At 39.2% G+C, this 16,156-nt stretch overlaps 1 protein-coding gene across 2 annotated transcripts in view; it reads left to right on the plus strand.

The window, feature by feature from the left end:
• Window positions 1–16,156, plus strand: part of LOC131983176 (pentraxin-4) — a 90,238-nt gene that overhangs the window by 2,567 nt on the left and 71,515 nt on the right. The gene's annotated exons all lie outside the window — the stretch shown is intronic.

Raw genomic sequence — 16,156 nt, forward strand, 5'->3', positions numbered from 1 at the left:
AAACTCTGTAACAGCCTTTGTCATTAGCTCTGTTGGTTGGTTAGGGGGATAGTACATTAGAGAGACACTCTTACCAAATAATGTACCTTTAACGATAATGTACCATCCTCCGACATCTTGAATACATTTGTCAGCCTTTAATGGTAATGATTTATGAATTAAGATACATACCCCTCGACTATTTGAGGCAAAGGATGATAGAATGTTGAGTGAGATAGGACAACAAGCTCATTCCTGCTCAAGTTAGATGTAATAACAATAACATAACATCCCATCTCTCCTAGAGAGCTAAGGAAAATATTCACATTATTAGGGCGACAGGCAAACTGTCCCGTTCACAAACTGGATGCATTTATGAAAGTTTTAGAGAGTCAATGTAGGCAGACACTTCGCCCGGAGTGTGAAATGTTTTGGTGGAGTCATTCACCTTGACTCTGAGTGAAGCTGGTGTAGCAAGCCCCGGGGATGTTCTGCAGCTCCCTTTTAAAAGCTAGCGACCTGCTTCTCTGTTTCGTCCGCAGTATTTTCCACCGCTAATATCCTCCCCTCTGCCTTGTCGAAACGGTTGCCAATCTCGTTAAGTTACTGTGATATGTTATCGTTGATACTGTGCAGCATATGGTCCAGCTTGTCATCGATCGCACTGGTGATATTTGCCGTCATTGCCTCCATGACTTTTACAATTGCTGGGTCTACTTCAGGTATATCGCTTGCGTTGTCGCCATCTTGGCAGGGTAACGACTTCTCCGCAGCAGTCTTTTTAACCTGTTTCGGAGGCATTTTTCCAGTCGAATTGCCCCAAACGTGCTCTAGAGACATTACACGGAGTCGATACTCCGTATTAACTTTGTTAGGTTGTTAGAAATAAATGATTAATATTGAAAAATGAACGTGTGCCGGAGCTCCTGCAAAACGTAGCTACTCGGCTGCTTGCATCATCGGAAGTCCCAGCATCTTTTTTTTATAATACTACCGTGACTGCTTTGCATACAAGCATTTTCTAATAAGCACTAAACACAAAGTACAGCTGAGACTGATGGTAATTTCAGTTGCAGGTATTTGTTTGCACATTTTTCATGTGAAAGTTGATGTTCAAAGTTCCTTTTTTTGAGATCATTAATGAGATTACATGATATGACTTAAAGCTCCAGGACAGCCACTACATCGATATCGAAGCAGGATGGTTTTGATAACAAAAACATCTGTTTGTTGATTTTTTTTCAAGTGTAGTCAATGCTTTATAAAAACAAACCCTCAACATAACCAACAGGTCAGGTGGTTGCTCTAACCTTTCTAGAGGAAGCAAAAAAACCTCACAGCAGGGTATTGTATATATCATTTATATAGTCTACTTTTATTAGAGAAATAATTTGATAATAGTTTATAACAGTAAATAATAAAGTTATACAGTAAACATTGACACAAATATTTACATAAGACAAATGAGCAAATATCATCATTTTTGCTCCCTTCTCTGGTTTAATGTATTGTGTTGGCCTTTTTTGAGGTGCTGTTATTTGTTCTAAAATAGAAAAACAATTCTTAGGTTGAAAATATGTAGTGCCAAAGGAAAAGGCCTGTCTGCCGGCAAGGTTAAGAGTTTAAATATTTCAAAATTAAATATACACAAAAACTTATATTAATTTTTTAGGTGGCTAAAATGTTCATTATTTACAACATTGTTTATATTCAACGTGCAGCACTCTGTTGCATTGAGGGCATGTGTGGTACGCATCCTTGCAGCTTTTCAAGAGGAGAGGAAATGGAAGAAATAAAAATTGAAATCCGCATGTGAAGAACCTGCAAGACACAAACACAGTTAGTGTCATGTAGCTGTATGTAATTTGCTTTGTTTTGACTGTTTTGCATTTTAAGTTTTGAGAATTTATTGTTGCTTCATCACATTTAATTATTTTAGGGACTGTACAAAAATTATTAGGGTGTGGAGACACCAATCTCATTTTAAACACAATGAAACTTAACAGACTGCTTTAGAAAACTTAAAAAGTGTAAAGTGTCATAACCTGATCCGGCCATGACTGCTAATGTTAACCACTGTCATATTAAACCAAAAACATCATATGTTATAGTAAAATGGTGAACATTTTACAGCACAATGAATACTTTTAATACCTTCTCGTGGTTATATTTTGCTGATAATACTTTAGTATCTGAATTTCTTCCAGTCCTGGAAAACCAGTGGAGGACTATGAAGAGGAAGACAATAACCACAGGGGTAGCAGGGTTGCTGTAGCTTAGCTGATGTTGTTCTCAGCCGTACCATCATGTCATGTTAATGTTAACGTTAGCCATCTCAGTTAAGTCGAATTAGAATCATAATATAACCTTGTTGGATCCCTCTTTCTGTCTGTCACTTTTTTGCTCAAATAAAAAATGAAATGGCTTCATTTTTAAAAGATGTCTGCATGTTTAAAGTTATCGTAAAAATTCTTTGTTTATTGTTGTCAATTGACGCTGACTGCACCATTACATTTCATTGTAGCATTGTGGGACTTGCACACAGTGATGGTAAATGTTTTTTCATGTTTACACACATCTATTTATAGCTGACCTCTGAGGTCAGCCCTACACACAGGTGTGTAAGTGACAGGTTAACTGAATGACTGAGTGAGTGAGTGAGTGTTCACACTTTGTTCGGGTGGCAGTGCTGCTCATCCACCTTCCTCTTCTGCAGCCATGTACGAGGTTTTGATCTAGTCTTGTTATGGGTGTAGAGTCCTGTGTAGTGGAGATGATCGGTTTTGTTCTATTTTTTTACTATTTTCTTTCACCTGCCTATTGGACTATAAATTGAAATAAGGTTGTAGCTAAATCTGGTACAAAGCATCTTTTCTCTTTTTGAGATTTATGCGTTTTTTTACATGGCCCACAAATAAAAAATTAAAAAACTAAAGCGAATACATACCCAAGGACTAAGAAGACGATGAACATAGTCCAGGCGAACTTCCCTGCTTTGTACGTGACATTGGTCATGACCTGCTGCTGGCAGCAGGTGCAGGTCGTCATACCAGGAGAACGTCCCAGCGTTGAATCGTTGTTATCAAGCTCTCCATCTCCAGATTGTAGACTTGGACCGGGGCCACCTCCTCCACTGGTGTACACTGATGGAGGGAGAGGGGAGGAGAGACAAGGAAAGGAGGGTTGGATAGGAAATAGAAAGAGAGGATGAGAAGGCAAGAGGGAAACAGGAAAATAATTGACTAGGCACTAGACGAAATTGAATCTAAGGTTTTTGATGTTTTTTTCGAGGAATGTAACATCAGGTGTAAGTTTACCTGGCAAGGCATTAGAGCTATTCACTGTTGGGGGGTTGTAGTAAACATGCTCATCCCCCTGACTCTCATCTGGACAAGAAGAATAGAAAGAAAAAGAGAAAACCACAGGAGGATAAACAGAAAAAGCGTTAATGAGCTTATCTGAGGATGATGATGATGATGTGTGTGAGCATGGTGTGTTTATGTTTACCTGGTGTGATGTAAATGTGGGGAGGTGGTTCTGTAAGTTCGGTTGGTTCTGTTTGTTGTGCATCTGTACTCATTATGCTGCAGGAAATAGCATAGAAAGTAAAATGTTGTTACAAATGTGATGCTGCTTTCTGCCACCTAATGGAGCCAAAGCTTGACTAAAAACATCTGTCAATGTCGGTCGTCTCCTACTGACACATTTTAAGTCCACAGTGATGGATTAGTTGTTGGCACAGCATTGCATTGAATAGATGATTGTTGTCAGTATCCCTGAGGGGAAATGGAAGGACAAGAGTCCAGTTTTTGATATCTAGCCTTTTTTTGTTGTCTCTTTCTGTTCACACTGAAAATGCCATGAAAGCTGCTAAGAGGACGCAGGGATTTATTTGGTTTATTTATATTATTTAAATGAGGATTTATTAGAAAAGTCATACCTCAACAAGTGTTGGCTGACAGTGACTGACCACTGAGCGCAACATCCTGTTTTAAAAGCCCCACCCCCCATCCACACCTACACCGTGTCATCTTTTTTTTAATATGACTATAATGTAAAACATATAAAACTGCATTACCACCTTTCGTGAAAAAATTGCAGCAGCATTATGTATCAAACAAAACAGTGAAGGGAAAACAGATTAATATAATTTCAATACTTAGTATTCATTCTGCATCCTGTCCCATGAATCCTTTTGCATGTCAAAAAGTGGACTCTGCCACAGACAGTTCGAACCACATAGTCACTATACCAGAAGCTTAGTTGTTGATAGCGATACCAGTGTAATTCCGCAATTCTGACTTGGACTTCTGATGTTTGCTTGACATACAGGTGATGCTGAATAAAGTAGAAAAAAGCAATGAAGTTTATAAAAATCATTCCGTGTTTACATTTTCTACCACCAACTTTCCAACCACTAAGAAATAATACTGTGAGTATATTTCCAGCCCTCTTCCTTCGTACACGCCCCTCTGTAAATCTTTTTAAATCATTTGTTCCACTTACATTTATACACTGTGAAAGCAAATCAGACTAAATACAAAATGTACCAAGATACTAATCCTAAGATACCAAGACCTCAAAGAACAGCTCAGAAAAATCCATGAAGTGATTTGATCAAAAAAATAATAAATAGATATTTAACATTTGGAGATTTCTGCAAGAATTACATTTTTCTGGGATTTGATGACAATTACTTTTCTTCTGGAAACCCCCTTACTATCCATATATCCAGGAAACCCTTACGTCCTATTAATGCTCTTGATCTCTAGTTCATGTGACTGTGATTATCCTAGAGGTCACAACAGGTCATTTTATTCAGTGAAGACAGGTTTAGAAATATGGTTTCATGAAAACGCTACTTTGGGGACTGGTCTCAGAGTTTCTCTTTCACTTTTCCACTGTGCTAAAAGCCATTGTTGTAGCACGACAGTAATTGTTGTCGGGGTTAGGTTAGTCAAGAAAACAGTTGTTTCCAGCAGCCTCAGAGTCCTCTTCAACAAGATTTCTACTCACTTTGAGTGAGAACAAGATCATGTTTGAAAAAGCATTGCAGAGTAGCTGCACCAGGCATTGTGCGTACAGAATACTACAGGATAATAGCAGATGTGTTGGTTTAAAAATGTAAAACAGTGTTGAAAATCAAATCACAACAGTGTTTCTATCTCCATCGAAACACAGTGTGACTCCTGAAATATGTATCTGCGACATTGCAGAAATACTTTAAAACCACAAAGGGTAAAGTGGAACAAACAATACATGACCTCAGCTCACTGCACATGCATGCTTTATCTGAAGCGTCATCATTAAGGCAGGTGTCTGGGAGTGGATTAATTGAGGCAGAATTGTCTACGACTGATAAAATAAAAAAATAGTTAATGAGCCAGTTATGAGATATAACTCCCATCTGTGTTATGCTTGTACCAAACTGAGTAAATCCCAAAGCAAGGGGATGAGTTGAAAATTACTTTTAGGAAAAACTATTTTAGGAGACTTTTAGGTGTATTTTTGTAATAGCTGGTGGTTAATCAGAAAGTCGGTCATTGGATTTGGTAGAACCTGCTCTTCTTGATGCTAAGCAGATGAAATTTTGTTTAGAAAAGTTTACACCCTAAGCCACACCCGAGTCCATGTACAACCAGAATTACAAAAAAGTAGTCCAAACTGTGTAAAATGTAAATAAAAAGGGAGAGAATCAAATTCAGAATGGTGTTCTACAAAAATAAATGTTCATCAGTTTTAACATTATATGTAATATTTTTGTACAGTTTTTAATTAAACAAATCAAATCTCAATTTAGTTAAAAAAAACCCATTTGGAAACATTATTTCGGTCAATAATTTCTCCCCTTTAATTATACTCATTGGTGTTGTATTATATATTGTTGGATACACTGATTAGTCACCTTTACAAAGAGGTATAATTTGTAAGGATCGTGCTTCTGTGGAATTAGCAGCACAGCTAAACGTGTGGGTAGAAACACAAAAAACACAAAATCTGAATCTTTACAATAAATTCCTTTTGTCTCTACATCTCATATATTAATCTCTTGACGGTCTTACCTTGGTGGAGTGTTGCAGTCAGAATGTGCAGGTGTTTGCAAACTGAAGCAGAGTCAAGATTGTAGCTGCCACTTGTGTCACCTGTACCTCCACGAGCCTTTTTAGACACGCCCACACCTCCACCCTCCATCTAAGACTTTATTTCCTGCATTCTGATCATTTTATGCTCCAATTTGTGCCTACTCTGAATCAATTTATGGTGTAAATGCTTTTTTTTATGGAAAGGAAAACACAAAATTAAGCAGCAGATGACAATTTAAAATAAACACAATATATCAATCAATCAATCAAACTTTATTTATATAGCTCTTTTCATACATATAAATGCAAATGCAAATGCTTTACAAAATATAATGGAATATAATTCAGTTTGTCCATTCTTGGCTACTGTAGAAAAATGACATTGCAAAATAGCAGACTCTGCGGAAAAAGACCCACTCCCTATATAGAAAAAATAAAAAATTGTCTTTACCTTTGGAATTCCAGTAAATCGGGTAATGGGGACAAAGTTGAGACATGAACAGCTCTTTTCTGGAAGTGATTTGCTTCACCATTACTAGACCTTTTGGTAGAGTCTGGCCCACTGCGCTAACGTCACAATTCAAGCTACTGAAAGTATTTTTACACGATTCAAAATATAAAGTTATTTTGCGTTGTGTTGTGTTGCGTTGCAAAGTGTCTGTCACCCGTCAGTCAGTCAAAACCCAGACCCCCACCTCTGCGCCCTCCTCCGAGACATGTGAACGCTGCTTGCATCATCGTAAGTCATACTAGCATTTGCTAATAAGCACCAAGCACAAAGTACAGCTGAGACTGATGGTAATGTCAGTTGCAGGTATTTGTTTGCACATTTTTCATGTGAAAGTTGATGTTCAAAGTTCCTTTTTTTGAGATCATTAATGAGATTACATGATATGACTTAAAGCTCCAGGACAGCCACTACATCGATATCGAGGCAGGATGGTTTTGATAACAAAAATATCTGTTTGTTGATTTTTTTTCAAGTGTATCAATGCTTTATAGAAACAAACCCTCAACATAACCAACATGTCAGGTGGTTGCTCTAACCTTTCTAGAGGAAGCAAAAAAACCTCACAGCAGGGTATTGTATATATCATTTATATAGTCTACTTTTATTAGAGAAATAATTTGATAATAGTTTATAACAGTAAATAATAAAGTTATACGGTACACATTGACACAAATTTACATAAGACAAATGAGCAAATCATAATTTTTGCTCTCTGATCTGGTTTAATGTATTATGTAAATGTAGTGCCAAAGGAAAAGGCCCGTTTGCCGGGAAGGTAAAGCGGTTGAAATATTTCTAAATTAAATATACAAAAAAACTTATAGTAATTTTTAGGTGGCTAAAATGTTCATTAATTACAACAGTTTTTCTTTTCAACGTGCAGCACTCTGTTGCATCGAGGGCATGTGTGGTATGCATCCTGGCAGCATTTCAAGAGGAGAGGAAATGCAATAAATACCAATGCAAATCCAAATGTGAAGCACCTGCAAGACACAAACAGTTAGTGTCATGAACAGTAGTGTTCAAAATAATTGCAGTCCAATGTGACCAACCAGATTAATCCAGGTTTTTAGTATATTTTTTATTGCTTCATGGCAAACAAGATACCATCAGAGCAGTTGATTCTCAGAAAACCAACAAGACCCAGCATTCGTGATATGCACGCTCTTAAGGCTGTGCTATTGGGCAATTAGTTGAAAGGAGTGTGTTCCAAAAAAAAAAGCAGTGTCTGCCGTTGACTTTACAAACTCAAAACTATTTTGTACAATCTTTTTTGTTTCTAGGATTTAGCAATCCTGTGAATCACTAAACTAATATTTAGTTGTATGACCACAGTTTTTTTTATAACTGCTTCACATCTGTGTGGCATGGAGTCAATCAACTTGTGGCACCTTTCAGCTGTTATTCCACTCTAAGATTCTCTAACAACATTCCACAATTCATTTACATTTCTTGGTTTTGCTTCAGAAACAGCATTTTTTATGTCACCCCACAAGTTCTCAATTGGATTAAGGTCCGGGGATTGGGCTGGCCACTCCATAACATCAATGTTGTTACTGTGGAATCAAGATTTTGCTCGTTTACTAGTGTGTTTGGGGTCATTGTCTTGTTGAAACACCCATTTCAAAGGCATGTCCTCTTCAGCATAAGGCAACATGACCTCTTCAAGTATTTTGACATATGCAAACTGATCCATGATCCCTGGTATTCAATAAATAGGCCCAACACCATAGTAGGAGAAACATGCCCATATCATGATGCTTGCACCACCATGCTTCACTGTCTTCACTGTGTACTGTGGCTTGTTTGACTTAACTCTGTTGCTGCTGTAGTGTCTTTAAGTTTTTGCATTAAATTATATTATTAAAGAAGAAGGAGGCCTTTCGATCGCTGAAGCAGTGGGAGGGGAGACCTGCTGACGTGACCTGGGGATGTCGTCAGATGGTGGAAAGAGCACTTTCTTGGTGGTTCCCATTTTTAAAAAGGGCGACCGGAGGGTATGTTCCAATTACCGTGGAATCACACTGCTCAGCCTCCCCGGGAAAGTCTACTCCAGGGTGCAAGAAAGGAGGCTCCGGCCGATTGTCCAACCTCAGATTCAGGAGGAACAATGCGGCTTTCGTCCTGGTTCGTGGAACAATGGGACCAGCTCTTTACCCTTGCGAGACTTCTGGAGGGGTCATGGGAGTTTGCTCATCCAGTCTACATGTGTTTTGTGGACTTGGAGAAAGCTTATAGCCATGTCCCTCAAGGAGTCATGTTGGGGGTACTGCGGGAATATGGGGTACCGGGCTCGTTGCTACGAGCTATCCAGTCCCTATATAACCAAAGTGAGAGCTGTGTCCGCATACTCGGCACAACGTCAAACACGTTCCCAGTGGGTGTTGGCCTCCGCCAGGGTTGTCCCTTGTCTCCGATTCTGTTTGTGGCTTTCATGGACAGGATCTCAAGGCGCAGCCGGGGGGAGGAATGGATCTGATTTGGTGGCCTTAAAATTGCATCTCTGCCTTTTGCAGATGATGTGGTTCTTTTGGCCTTATCAAGCCGGGACCTCCAGCACTCATTGAGGCGGTTTGCAGCCGAGTGCGAAGCGATAGGGATGAGAATCAGCAACTCCAAGTCTGAGGCCATGGTTCTCTGCCAGAAAACGGTGGACTGCGGTCTGGGAACACCCACAAAGCTTATTTTGCACTCTTCAGAACTCTATGGGTGACGTCACGGAGGCTAAATCCATATTTTATACAGTCTATGCTTTTGACCCAATTGTAGCGTGGGGGGTGTGGCATCAACTGAGAGGGGCGTGGCATCATGACAGCTCAACCAAAAGGCTAGAGACCTTCCCCTATCATGTTGCCTTCAGGGAATATGGGATCTAAACCGATTCAACTACACCAAAAAAAACTGCTGTCAGTGACTTACTTCTACTTGCACACCATGCACAAATAGGCTACGTTCAGACAGCAGGGCTTAATGCTCAATTCGGATTTTTTTGTGGAATCCGATTTTTTTTGCAAGGTCGTTCACATTTCCAATTAAATACGACTTGTATGTGATCTCCAGTGTGAACTTTAAACGTACCAAAAGTGTCCCGCATGCACATTGGAGGACACGACGACGTCACACGCATCGAGCGTGCTCAGTGTTTACGGAAATACGCGAGCAGTAAGCCTATGTATGATGAATGCGACCTGGCCGTTCAGACTGGGGTCGCATGTCAAAAGATCAGATATGTATCAGTTTTAGGACCACATATCCAAGTGGCCTGGATCGCATTTGAAAAAATCGGATCTGTGTCGTTTAGTCAGTCATTAAAAGATCAGATGAAGATCAGACTTCAGGCTGCAGTCTAACCGTAGCTATATTCTGCACTGCTAAAACTGTTTTAATTTCCACAAAGTCAATGAAAAGTTGTTGTTCCATCTTTACCAAAGCACAGCTTGCACGGAACGTTCAATGACAGAAACATTGTATCAAATTGTTTATTTAAATCAGATCTCAATCCCGATCTCGTATAACGAGATAAGGATAAGGATTTTTTTTATCCAGTGAATGCATTTAATTTATTACAATTTCCCAAACTTATTATTATTTAACTGCAAGTGAGCCTGCAGCACTGCTCCTGGACACCCTCATTGCCAGCAGACACTGCGCAGCAATCACAGTGCTATGTGGAAATCTGTAATTTCAGTAATCAAACTGTGGCTCTCCAAGTGCACAATCTGGCATAATTTATCACTTCTGGTCTGCAATTAGTCCTCAGTACTGTCTAAAATAGTTTTCACGTCTCACATCTCAGAAAACATTGGAGCAAAATTCAAAAAGGGCTATTTTTTGATAAACTGACCATGTATTGAAGAATATTAAAACTTAATAAGGTGACATATTAACAGCCTTGGCATTACAGTGGAAATTAAAACAGTTTTAGCTGTGCAGGATCTTGTGCATGGTGAACAAGTAGAAGTTAGTCACTGACTGCAGTTTTTCACGACCAATCATGTGGTGTAGCCGAATCGTTTTAGATCCATTCCCCGAAGAAAACGTGATAGGGGAAGGTCTCTAGCCTTTTGGTTGAGCTGTCTGTTATGATGCCACGCCCCTCTCAGTTGATGCCACGCCCCCCACACTACACTACAAACTGAATGATCTGAAACTGAATAAGATAGATCTGCAACTGATTTTTTTTTTTTAACTGTAAAAAATAAGATCTGAATCTGAAAAGACAAAACATGCAACTGAAAGAAACATATGAAAGTACAAAAAATATATATATATATTCACAATAATTACCATAGTTGATCATAATTGTATTTAAGCTGAAATAAAAATGTGAACACTCGTTTTTATTTTGAATATGTTTTTTTTATGTTACGTTATGTTTTCAAGTTCAAAACTTGTGACCCTCATCTTGCTCCATACTCCTAAGGACAGTGCTTTTACTTGAGGCATTACATTTCAAAGGTAATTATTCGGGTCCAAGTACTGAGTGCTACTTCTTCTAATAAGGTTTATTATATCATTAGGCATTAATCAAAAAAGCATACTAACTACTACTATCCACAATCATAGACACCATTTACTATTCCTATAACACACACAAAACACAAATATCACAGAGACCAAACATGGTCAGCCATATACTAGGTTTTCTTCCAGTCTTGTTATGGGTGTAGAGTCCTGTGTAGTGGAGATGATCGGTTTTGTTCTATATTTTACAATTTTCTTTCACCTGCCTATTGGACTATAAATGGAAATAAGGTTGTAGCTAAATCTGGTACAAAGCATATTTTATCGTTTTGAGATCGACATGTTTTTGTACATGGCCCATACATTTTTGTAAAAACTAAAGGGAATACATACGAGAGTATTATGACGAATATGTAGAAACTCCAGGCGAACTTCCCCATTGCGTACGTGACATTGGTCATGACCTGCTGCTGGCAGGAGGGGCAGGTCACTATGCCAGGAGAACGTCCCAGCGTTGAATCGTTGTTATCAAGCTCTCCATCTCCAGATTGTAGACTTGGACCGGGGCCACCTCCTCCGCTGGTATATACTGATGGAGGGAGAGGGGAGGAGAGAAAGGAGGGTTGGATAGGAAATAGAAAGAGAGGATGAGAAGGCAAGAGGGAAACAGTAAAGTAATTGACTAGGCACTAGAATAAATTGAATCTAAACTTTTTGATTTGCATTTCTTTTTTTAGATTATTTTTTTGGCATTTTGTTGCTTTATTGATAGTGAGAGATAGAAAGGGGGTGATAGAGGGGAAGACATGCGGCAAAGGGAGCTCAGGCCGGATTCGAACCCGGCTCCGCCGCAGCACACGGCATACATGGTTAGCGCTCTACCGGTGTGAGCCACCGGGACGCCCCATTGATTTGCATTTCTAGGAATGTAACATCAGGTGTAAGTTTACCTGGCAAGGCATTAGAGCTATTCTCCGTTGGCTGGATATAGTAAACATGGTTATACCCCTGACTCTCAGCTGGACAAGAAGAATAGAAAGAAAAGAGAAAACCACAGGAAAATAAACAGAAAAATTAGTTAATGAGCGAATCTAAAGAAGGTGATGATGTGTATGGACGATGTGTGTGAGCATGGTGTGTTTATGTTTACCTGGTGTGATGTAAATGTGGGGAGGTGGTTCTGTAAGTTCGGTTGGTTCTGTTTGTTGTGCATCTGTACTCATTATGCTGCAGGAAATAGCATAGAAAGTAAAATGTTGTTACAAATGTGATGCTGCTTTCTGCCACCTAATGGAGCCAAAGCTTGACTAAAAACATCTGTCAATGTCGGTCGTCTCCTACTGACACATTTTTAAGTCCACAGTGATGGATTAGTTGTCAGCACAGCATTGCATTGAATAGATGATTGTTGTCAGTATCCCCGAGGGGAAATGGAAGGACAGGAGTCCAGATTTTGATATCTAGCATTTTGTCTGTTCACACTCAAAATACCGTGAAGGCTGCTAAGAGGACGCTGGGATTTATTTGGTTTATTTGTGTTATTTACATGATTTATTAGAAAAGTCATACCTCAACAAGTGTTGGCTGACAGTGACTGACCACTGAGCACAACATCGTGACTTAAAAGCCCCACCCCCAATCCAAACCTACACCGTGTCATCTTTTTGTTAATATGACCATAATGTCAAACATATAAAACTGCATTACCACCTTTCATGAAAAACTGCAGGAGCATTATGTATCAAACAAAGCAATGGAGGGAAAACAGATTAATATCATTTAAATACTTTGCATTCATTCGGCATCCTGTCCCATGAGTCCTTTTGCATGTCAGAAGGCAGACTCTGCCACAGATAGTTCGAACCACATAGTCACTATACCAGAAGCTTAGTTGTTGATAGCGATACCAGTGAAATTCTGTGATTCTTGATACACAATTCAATACCAAAGTAAAAACAAAGAACAAAACAATGAATCCCATTTTATTCTTCCTGACTGCCAGAGATGGTATGGAATGACAGTAAACTCAGCCAGTATTCATATAACCTTACTTACATCATGGATCTATTTTATTAAATCATAACACATTCATGAGTTAATATTTAACTCTTGTCCTATTTCATCCTTCCTGACTGCCTTCTTCATTTTTTCTCCTTGTTTTTCACCTGGCGCAAAAATGAGACTAAGGGAAAGTACTCTTGCTCCCACTTGTTGCACAGATTTTTTTGTTAAATTTAACAATTTTTTGACCACTCCAGAATTGATAAAATCCCCATCAAAATACCACAATAAGGGCACTTTCATAACCTAAAGTTTAGTCGGTTTCAATCAAACTGTGGTGCAGTTAAATCCTTGTTACAGTTTGTGTGGTTGCTTGTGAACGACTCAACTCTACTCTGGTGTGGACCAAAAAAAACGGTCCGAGATCACTTGAGAGAGGGGTCTCTGACCGTTTCCAAACAAACCCTTGTACAGTTTGATTGCACTGTGAACGTAATCTGACCCAATAACAGGAAATGAACCAAAATGTAGTGGATTGTGGGCTACCTGCATGGGCATTCTGTGAGCTGTACACAGAGCAACATGCAACAAGACTGGGAGAGAACTGACTTGGACTTCTGCTTAAGTCCGATGTTTGCTTGACATGCAGGTGATGCTGAATAGGACTGAAAAGTCCACAAAAGCAATGAAGTTTATAAAATCATTCCACGTTTACATTTTCTATCACCAACTTTCCAACCACTAAGAAATAATACGGCGAATATATTTCTAGCACTCTTCCTGCATACATGCCCCTCTGTAAATCTTTTTTAAAATTTGTTGCACTTACATTTATACACTGTGAAAGCAAATTAGACTAAATACAAAATGTACCAAGATACCAATCCTAAGACACCAAGACCTCAAAGAACACCACAGAAAATTCCATTCAGTGAATGTTTAAAAAAGATTTTTAACATTTAGAGATTTCTGCAAGAATTACATTTTTTCTGGGATTGGGAAACCCCCTTACTGGGGATTTCCACTGGGGACGTAGCGGCCGTGTAATGGCGGCTAATGTTTTTGCTCCGTCCTCTGCCTGGCGTCAATCCCCACCAGGCACGTAACGGGCGCATAAAGGCAGTGTAGCGAGCCAGCCATATACACGCGAGATCACGAGAACATGCGATAATCCTGAATGTACAGGAGACTGCGAGATCCCGTGATAAACTGTGTGTATAAAGGAAACAACAACAACAAACAGATTACTTTGCTTCTCCAACGTGCAAGAGAATGTTTTATGTCATGAATGATTGTATGCTGTTCCACTTCAACAATCATTCTGTCGTCGTCCATGTATCTGACCCTCTGAGACCCTTTGATTGATTGACTGCTGATCTGTTGGCCAGATTATGTTTTTTCGTGTCTGGTGCAATCTGCTCTGTTGAGCTTTACGCGGTTTAGCAACAGCTCCCGTCAAAAATAAAAGTGCTACGGTTTGATCGCGCAAGGTGGGGATGGTCTCATTGATTAGAGTGGCAGAGATCAGCTCCGGTGACAGCAGCCATTGCGCGTCCGTTATGCGTCCGGTGGAAATCAGGCTTTATTGTCAATATACCCAGGAAACCCACACTTCTTTTGAATGTTCTTGGTCTGTAGTTCATGTGGCTGTGATTATCCTAGAGGTCGCAACAGGTCATTTTATTCAGTGAAGTCAAGTTTAAAAATATGGTCCCATGAAAATGCTACTTTGCGACTCCGGGGACTAACATCATCACACACATCACAAATGGGGCTCATTGAGCCCCACAGCCTTGGTTTGTGGTACTGCTGCCTCACACAAATGTATCTGAAATCTGACGAAACAAACATCTTACATCATGTTGACAGTTTTCATTTGACTGAATATATATGAAAAGTAGGGAAGTACACCACTCTGAAAAGTGAATTTAAATGTATTTTAAAAAGATGTTTCTGCACAGTTTTTGGAAAAAGTGGGGTAGCATAGCTAACCTATTGTTCATTTTGTGATAAAAGCACCACATTTGGTACACATATAACTTAATACATTTAGAAAAAGACTGGATATTGGGCCATCGCATATTTGCGTTCTGATGACCATGGCTGGCAATTTTCCAAAATGGCGGAATGCCAGGATATTATTATATCGTGAAGTTGACGTACCTGTAATACTGTGGAAAGTGAGGCTATTTTCTTTGCTAGGCAATTTGGCATGATGATTTTCAAAGCGGTCATTTGACCTCTTGACCTCTTTGACCTCATCACATCATGATGTCTGAATGAAAATGGGCTCTATGGGTTTCCACAAGTCTCCTCTTTACAGACATAAAGAGGGGCCTACTTTATGTTGATAACATGCAGGCATTGTTTTTCTCATGCATTAACATTTTCATTTTTGCACACTGTCTTTGAACATTTGTGCTTACTGGGCTTCCCTAATCTTTAAACTACATAAATTCACTGGAAAGCTGAGACCCTTGTGGTTTCAATGAGCCTACTTTAATTCATGTCGGATGATGTCAGTCTCCATAGGAGCCCATGAGAGAATTTCTTGAATCTTGACCTCACTGTATTAAATGAGCTACTGTGACCTCTAGGTTAATCACAGCATCGTGAAGGGCTTTCAGAATTATGTTTAATATATCAACAAACAAAAAAAATCATTTTGTGATGAAAGCACCACATTTGGCAGATGTGTTGATAGATACAGTTGCAAGAAAAAGTAAGTGAATCCTTTGAAATTACCTAGTTTTCTGCATTAATTTGTCATAAAATGTGATCTGATCTGCATTTAAGTCCCAAGTATAGACAAACACAACATGCTTTGCCTTATACCACACAAACAATTATATGTCATGTTTTTATAGAACACATCCATTAAACATTTATAGTGATGGTGGAAAAAGTAAGTGAACCCTCAATTTAATAACTGGTCGAACCTCCTTTGACAGCAATAACCTCAACCAATCTTCCGATAGCTGCTGATCGGACCAGCACAACGTTCAAGAGGAATTTTGGACCATTCACACAGCATCTTTATTTGATTGAGGTCTGGGCTCTGACTGGACCACTCCAAAAGGCAGATTTTTTTTTAAAGTCGAGGTAGATTTACTTTGAT

Source organism: Centropristis striata, chromosome 13 (genome assembly GCF_030273125.1).
Source record: "Centropristis striata isolate RG_2023a ecotype Rhode Island chromosome 13, C.striata_1.0, whole genome shotgun sequence".
Classification (NCBI taxonomy): domain Eukaryota; kingdom Metazoa; phylum Chordata; class Actinopteri; order Perciformes; family Serranidae; genus Centropristis; species Centropristis striata.